Source organism: Mustela erminea, chromosome 17 (assembly GCF_009829155.1).
Source record: "Mustela erminea isolate mMusErm1 chromosome 17, mMusErm1.Pri, whole genome shotgun sequence".
Lineage (NCBI taxonomy): Eukaryota > Metazoa > Chordata > Mammalia > Carnivora > Mustelidae > Mustela > Mustela erminea.
This window is the reverse complement of record NC_045630.1, coordinates 40914726-40923265: the sequence shown is the minus strand read 5'-3', so window position 1 is coordinate 40923265 and position 8540 is coordinate 40914726. Positions and strand designations below refer to the sequence as shown.

The 8540-nt window shown below is 44.3% G+C and overlaps 1 pseudogene; it reads left to right on the top strand.

Annotated features, from left to right (window-relative positions):
• Positions 1-3792: 3792 nt before the first annotated feature.
• On the top strand, positions 3793-5138 carry LOC116575930 (annotated as a pseudogene).
• The last annotated feature ends 3402 nt before the right edge of the window (positions 5139-8540 follow it).

Here is an 8540-nt window from a genome sequence, read left to right as displayed (position 1 = left end):
TGACGGCTAGTGTGGGAAAACCTGCTTGCCTAGAATGGAGAGCAATCGAATCAGAAAATATTAAAACTATGGGGAATCTCAGAGAACAGTCAGTTTACTCCCCACCCTTTTACAGCAGAAGAAACTGAAAGATTGAGGACTGATGATAAATCCATGGCAGATTAGATAGATCTCCATCTTTCTGCTTGAAGTTCACCGGATCTCCCGTTAGACTCCTTGGTCTCCTGAAGTGATGACGAGGAAAGAATATTTTCATTACGGAGCTAGCTCTCAGTGCCCACCATTAAGGCCCAGCCATGGTTTTTGTTTTTTTTTCCCCCTCTGGGTCCATCACGCACAGAAGAGGGGGAGTTGGGAATGGAGTTAGAGAGAATTATGACACATGGCTTGTGAATTTACTCCCCATCCTCTGAAGTTTCTTGCCCTTGATCGGCTTCTTCAAGCAAGCCAAGGAGTAGCAAAGTCCATTCCAATTAGCTCCCTGTGCATGATATTTTCTGAGTTATCTCACTGGTAGCTTCTGATGGCCACAAAGAGAAAACAAACACAGTGACTGACAGAAGAAAAGGAATTCTGTTATTCAGATTATGACTGTGTACAGAGTGGTTTGGATGGGACCTTGGAAAATTCTGCTGACTCCTGTGGAAGTATTTATTTTTTTGACGGCATATCATTACGGATCATCTTACAAAATGTAAATTGAAAAAATACCAGTAGGTGGAAGTCATGGGTGTCATTAAGTGCCCCGAGTTATTTCCCCCAAATGGCTTGTGTGTTCCTAACTACTGCTGAATACAATCCCATATTTTTTGCTATCTCTATTTTTTATGACATAGTTTCAGTAATATAATGACATACCTTTAAATCTCCATGCATTTCCTTATCTAGGATGATACTCTGAAAAGCTTCAAGAGATAATGGACATGATCTGTTGGGTCTTAACAGCTCTTTCCAGGGGGTGTGGGACAGGCTGAGTTTAGAATATTCCATGACCACAAACCAATTCTTGAGCAGCTGATACCACCAACAAGCAGAATTGAAACACAATGTCAGAGTTGAAAGGAGCATAACCACAGGGCGATAGAGATTAGGACACCTGTGTGGGGTGGGGATGGAGTTGTGGGCAGTGTTTTGCTTCAGGGGAGCCTCTGCTTAATGCCTGTGGGACAGCCCCTGTGGTCTGTGTGCAGAGGGCAGGAGGGCTTTCTGGGTTTTCAAGCCATAATGTGCTAATATCTGCACATGAAACCTTTCCAGATTCCTTTAGAGATAGGCTCACTCCTGTCTTTGAGCTACCAAAGCAATTGTATTTTTTCCTATAATACCTGATAGGTCTATACTATCTTGCAGCATAATCACTTGTGTTGCAATCTTTATAGACTCCCAAATGCCTAGGACTGTGCTTTGCACATATCAAGTACTCAAGAAGCATTTATTGACTTGAATAGATAAGCCCTAATTCAGATAGAGCTTCGTGGAAGGCCTCATTTACTCTTTACTATTTACTAAGACACTCATTTACTATGGATTATTATTTGTTATTATCATTATGAATATTTACTGAATTAAAACAATAAATGAGAATTTAAATACTTGTTTTGCCAACGGGTTTTTTGATTTGTAACAGTTCTAAGAATTAAGAATAAATTTTGATGATTAAAATGAAAGATACATATTTTTTAACCAACTGAGCCATCCAGGTGCCCCCAAAGATATATTTATTTATTTAAGAGGGAGAGAGCATGAGAATGGGAAGGGAGATGGAGAGGGACAAGCAGACTCCATACTGAGTGCAGACCCTGACGGGGGGCTGCACCTTACGATCTCAAGATCATGACCTGAGCTGAAATCAAGAGTTGGACACTTGATTGACTGAGCCACCCAGGTGCCCCTAAAGTATAATATTTTTAATATCCAGAGAAAACTGTGTTTTGAAATATTTCTTGTTCCCTGATGACTGATATTGAGCTAAGGACCGAAGTTGGATTGATTTGAAACAAACGCCTTAGACTTTAAATATTTTGAGTACACAAAGGCCATATTTGGATCACAAAATGATTAGAATAAGAATAATTAAAACCAACTTGCATTTATCACTCGAGACTTATGTAGAAAGATTCTTAAAAAACTCAAGAATGTTTACAGAAATGATATAATAAGATTTTTTTAAAGGCTAAGTGCTGCCCAATATGCATGATATGTTTGAAACCATACATAACTGGCAGATGGTGAGAATAAGAGAAAGAGAACAGGGAATTATTGCAGCCTGAACATCCTCTTAAACACTGAGCCTATGACAATATTCCTATCCATGGACTAATTCCAATAACAAAAACCTGTTCTTTCATGGTTTGAACACTATAAACTGTGACTTTTCAAGGATTCCCATCAACAAGGGAGAAAATGAGTTTTCACCATTTTGTTATCTTTGTTGGTGTGCCTTATGAAATGAGTTTTCCAAGTATAGGAATGAATTATAGTGATATATACAGTGGTATGTACTACCTGAAATTTATATTTACCTTATAATTAAAAAAAATTTTTTTTTTACTTTTTTGAAAAAGATTTACTTATTTATTTAATGGGGGTGAGCAGGGGGAGGGGCAGAGGGAGAGGGAGGGGAGAGAATCTCAGGCAGACTCTCGGATGAGCAGGGAGACAAGCAGGACTCATCCTCTGCCCATGAGATCATGACCTGAGCCAAAATCAGGAGCCCCACCTGCCTAACCAACTGAGCCACCCAGTCATCCCTTAAGTATTTTTTAATATGTTTACTCTTTCATCATAGCTAGATGTTAAACCTGGTAAAAGCAGAAATTGTGCTTATTATTCTCTGTACCCCTGAGTATGTTATCATTGATGATTATCAATTATAAGTTTACTTTTTTTTTTTTAAAGATTTATTTATTTTAGAGAGAGAGAGAGAGCGAGGGTTGGGGCAGAGGGAGACAGAGAATCTCAAGCAGACTCTCTGGTGAGTGGGGTCCCAGGCAGAGCTCATCTCACCACGGTAAATCATGACCTGAGCTCATTCTCACCAAGAATGGGGGCGCCTGGGTAGCTCAGTGGGTTAAAGTCTCTGCCTTTGGCTCAGGTCATGATCCCAGCATCCTGGGAACGAGCCCCACATCGGGCTCTCTGCTCAGCGGGGAGCCTGCTTCCTCCTCTCTCTCTGACTGCCTCTCTGCTTACTTGTGATCTCTGTCTAATAAATAAATTTAAAAAAAAGAAAAAAGAAAAAAAAGAAATCAAGAATGGAAACTTAATGGACGCTTAACCGACTGAGCCACTCAGGTGCCCCTGTATGTTTACTTTGATTTAAGAATTTGATGTAACATTTAGGCCAGTCTGACTTAGCAAAAAGCAAGGGAAGGATTTGGCAATTGTCTTATGAAGGTGTGCTGTCAGTCTATTTGGAATGCTTACTCCAATTATTAAGGCATTGACTTTCAAGTATTTGGGGGATCTATTTTGAAAATTCTTGTCTTCCTGAGATTAAAATCTATACTATACATATAATAAAGAGAGTGAACACCCCACGTAGAAGCAACTTCTTGGCTCCTTCACCAATCTCTGCTTCAGCCTACTTGCCTCCACACCAGCCTCCAACCACATCCATCAGGGTGGCCCAAAAGTCCTAGAGCACGGCCACCTCTAGCCCTTGGGCCTTCAGCAGCATCTTGTGCCTGAGCACACCCTTCTCCCAGGGTGGTCAGCCGCAACAGCTTCCCCAGCGGCCTGGGCACTGTGAATGTGGTCGGGGGCTGAGCGGGAGTAGGGGGTATAGAGGGCATGGCAGCCGTCTCAGTGAACCAGAACCTGCTGAGCCACCATAAGCTGGAGGTGGACTCCAACATCCAGGCTGTGCCCAGCCAGGAGAAGGGGCAGTTCAAGACCCTCAACAGCAAGTTTGCCTCCTTTATACCCAAGGTACAGACCCTGGAGCAGCAGAACGAGATTCTGGAGACTAAATGGAGCCTCCTGCAGTAGCAGAAACGGCTCGCAGTAACATGGGCATGTTCAGGGGTACATCAAAAACTTTGGGTGGCAGCCGATAGCACTGGCCCAGGAGACACTAAAGCCGGAGGTGGAGCCTGTCCAGAGGCAGAGGCTATGCAGGACTTCAAGAAAAAGTAGGTGGAGGAGATCAGAGAGCATGCCGAGCTGGAGAATGCATCTGTCCTCATCAAGAAGGCTGTGCGTGAGGCTTACATCAATGAGGCGGAGCTGGAGTCCGCCTGCAAGGACTGGCTGGTGAGATGGGCTTCCTCCAGCCGCCCCAGGAGAAGGGGAGCCGGGAACCGCAGTCGCAGATCTAGGGCCTCCATGATCCCCTCGGTAGACAGCAGCTGCCCCCCCCCACCCCCCGGGGCCAGATGGCATCACCGCGGAGGTCAAGGCCCAGCACAAAGACATCACTAACCGCAGCCAGGCCGTGGCTGAGACCATGGACCAGATCAGGCATGAGAGCTGCTGACACTGGCTGGGGAGCACGGGAATGACCTCCAGGGCAGAAGATGAAGACCTGTAAGATGAACCGGAACACGGGTAGACTCCAGGCTGAGCTTGATGGCCTCAATGGCCAGGGGACTTCCCTGGAGGCTGCCTTCGCTGGTACTGGGCAGCTTAGGCAGCTGGCCATTAAGGATGCTGACGCCAAGCCGACCGCGCTGGAGGTGCGCTGCGTGGAGCGGAGCGGGACTTGGCGCGACAGTGATCTCAGGAGCTGATGAGCATGACGCTGGCTCTGGACATGGAGGATGTTACCTACTGGATACTGCTGGAGGGAGGGGAGAGCCGGCTGGAGTCCGCTACCCAAACCTGAGTCTCCATACCAGGACCGCCCGTGGCTACTCAGGTGAGCCAAGCTCCGCCCACCGGGGGCTTGTGGCTCAGGAGCCCTGGCCTCAACTAGCCTGAGCTCCCCCCGTCCAGCCTCGGGTGGCGGGCCATCAGTTCTTTTAGCTGAGTCAGCTCCTCCAAGGCTGTGGATGTGAAGAAGACAAGAGACCCGCGATAGGAAGCTGGTGTTGGAGTCATGTGTGATTGCTCCCAGCCTCCCCACTCCTGTGGCTGCCATAGAGCCTTTGCGGGAAGGAGCTGTGCAGGGCAGCGTCAGAAACAGGAGACTCACCTGAGGCTCAGCTCCATTCCTCAGTCCACCCTTGGTGGGGAGCCTACAGCCCTGGGTACCTGCTGCTCTTGCCCCCAACTAAAAGCCAATTCAAGTGTCTATTCCCCATAAAGCCTCAGCTGGCTCTGCCAATCACTCCCCCACCCCCATGAAAAGAATAGCCATATTTGCAACAAATACAAATAGCACATGTTTAGCCCAGAATATAGAGAATTTCAACAAATGAAAATAGAAAAATTAACAACCAGAGTAGAAAAATGGCAAAAGATGCGAGAAGTCATCTTGGGGAATGAAAACCGCAAGGAAGATACTGCTTTATTTTCACCAGACTAAATTTATAAAAATTTTCTAATCCTTGCATTGGAAGGCCTTGTTTTACATGCTTTATAAGCAGTAGCTTATTTCTCTCAACAGTCCTATAAAATATGTTTTATAATTATTTCTATTTAATAGATGAGGAAATTGAGGCGCAGAGTGGTTAAGTAATATTTGTAAGGTCACACAGCATTTAGAAGCATACAGTGTGGGAGCGGGGCCTGATGCAAGGTTGGAGATTTGCAGCATATCCGGATGGCAGGTTGGGGAAGGAAGCATTGAGGACTGAGTGTGGGGTTTTTTATGAACAGTCCTGGCAGTGCTGTTCATCACTTTAGCCCGTTCCAACGTGAGAGGTCTGCGACATGACCTTACCTAACATCACAGCTTCATTGTCATGTTTTAGGGAAATTTTATGGGGGACTTGGGCTTTTATGATAGCTGAAGGAAATGTGCCATCAGTGAAAAGGCTTGCTTTGGAGGTCAGAAGTAGCTGTTTGCTCTGCTTTTTTGTGCTTCCTCAAAAGAAATGCTCCCCCAAGACTATGCCAACAAGTACTTGCTCATCAGTTGTTTAAAATTGGCAGCTTGGCTTAAATCTAACTACAGTCTCCAGCCCGGATTTGGAGAAATGGGGACATGCTCTCTCTCTCTCTCCCATATTCAAACAGGAATATAAAATGCTGGGTCTTATTCCCATTGGGAAATACCAAAGTTATTGTGACAGTACTGTATTTTGAGCAACGTTGGCTATTTGTTTTTTGGAGCACAGAGCAAGCAATAAATCTGTCACCCTGAAAAATCAGGTTGTGACCTAGAGGAAAGAGCAAATTGTGACTTTAGGTAAAAAAGAGTGACCTACCAGGGAGGATAATTTATCATGATAACAAAATTGCTGGTGCTCTCCTGACCGACCAGGAAGAAGGGCTGCCGTAAGCAAATTCAGGAGATGCAAGCGTCCGAATATTTTGAACTGATCAATATTTCCAGAGTTCACAAGCAGCCAAAAAACTGTCATTGTTCAGAGTAAGTACATTGCTCACCTGATTTGTAAAAGGAAAAACTGAGAGATTTAATTACTCTCTTTAAAAACAGTCACCACGCAACAACTGGCATTCTTTGTAAAATGAAAATAAATATTCTCCTGGGGATTAAGGTGAGAATTCTTGATTTTTGTGGGGAGGCAGGAGATAATGTTACCTGGACATGCTTAAGGAAATTGACTCCTGGGGATTAATGTCCTTCGCCTGCTCTTATGTTACACCTGTTCATGCTGGAGAGGAAAGCAAGAAAATAATATCATCGAGGGAATTACCGGTAAAGACTTAGGCAAAACTAGAAGTTGTGTGTCAAGTCAATTACTTGACACAACAATGCTGTCTTTCCACTGACGTTGGGTGTCTTCCATTTACCCCTTTTCATCACTCTACCTGCTACTCCACCCTGTCCTGGGTCCTAGAGATAGTTTCAAAGAGTTCTCTTTGAAGAAACCTGGTTGTGGTTGGGTTCAGTCAATGAGCGGCACCTGCTGGAGAGTACGGGAAGAGGACGCTGGGGTATTTTTCCTCCATTCCCCGCTCCCTGCAGGATGCCTTCGGGCAGGCTGTGTCCCTCTTCTGAAAGTCAGGGTTGCCATAAGGTGACATTTTCTGCCCAGCCTTTTCTGTCTCTAGATTCCGGTAACACTTGACGCTTCTGTTCAACGGTTGATAAGTGCACCCCCCCAATACTACCTCGGGGTATGCGCTGCACTATCTTTGTGGATTCCGTGGGCCTTGGTTGCACCTTCGTATAGTAAGCTTTCCTAAATTAGAGTGGGCTGTTTCCTGCTGGGTCTTTGTCTGATTGACCACCTGAGTAGCCCTTCCCATAGACCTCAACATCATCATGGCTTTCCAGGAGCTCTGGATGACTAAGGCGCTTCCACAGGCCACAGGGATGGCAAATGATATCAGTCATTGGATGAAGAATATTAAGTTTACATGATGTGGCTCAATATTGTTAGCAACGTGATATGCTCAAGCTTTGCATACTATAAAACTGTGATTTTTTTCCCTTTAGATTTTGCTGACAAGTACAGATGTGATAAATCCAGCTTCATGTCATCATCCCTCCTCAATGAAATTGAAGGCTAGACAAAGCATTCAGTTCCTGAGCATGAACGCCCATTATCTTCAGCGCCTGTTGCCACATGGCACAACTTATTTTCACTTCACCAGCTTACAAATTCAGCTGTCCTCCCAACAAACTTGGCAGGCTCATCCCATTTCTCAGAAGAGATTTAATAGCAGTGAGTTCATGTACTACAAAGACTTCATTACTTTTATTAGCTTCCCATGCTCCCTGCTTACTGGTGCACTGAGAGGTATTACTGAATAATCCATAGTTGTCAGAAATATAAATGTGCCCTAGAGTAGTGCAGCTTCAATTCTACTTATTTTATTTTCTTATTTAGGACGTTTTGGAAGAGATTAGACGGAGTTCCTTCTGTAGGCGAACTTGCGGCAGAGTGGTGTTGGTTTAGGTCCAACGTATGAGTAGAGCAGGAATATCCAATTTTGATGGGCCTATGACACATGATAAAAGGCATCCAGAGGGCCAGCCGCTGATTCCTGGTGCTTTTCAGGCTCAGGCGAATTTTTTGGTAGAAAAGAATTTATTCACTACTTCATGTAATCAAATATTCTTGATCTTAAACAAGTTAAATAAGTGTGTGTACCCCTCTTTAATTATAACACATATATACTCACAAATTGGGTCCTAAATATCTATTTTTTTCAAGTTCTATTTTTTTAAAAAGATTTTGTTTATTTATTTATTTTAGAGAGAGGGACCTTGCATATGCATATGTGTTGGGGAGACTCAGAGGAGAAGAAGACAGACAAGCGGACTCCATGCTAAGCTCAAGCCCACCTTGGGGCTTGATCTCACAATCTTGAGATCATGATCTGCACCAAAACCAAGGGTCGGACACTCAAAACGAGGGAGCCACACTGGGACCCTTATATATCTTTTTATAAAAACACCACTACTACAACTATTGGAGAGTACTTTGTAAAATACTTGGTTGCTTATTAAATCTATTTTAATT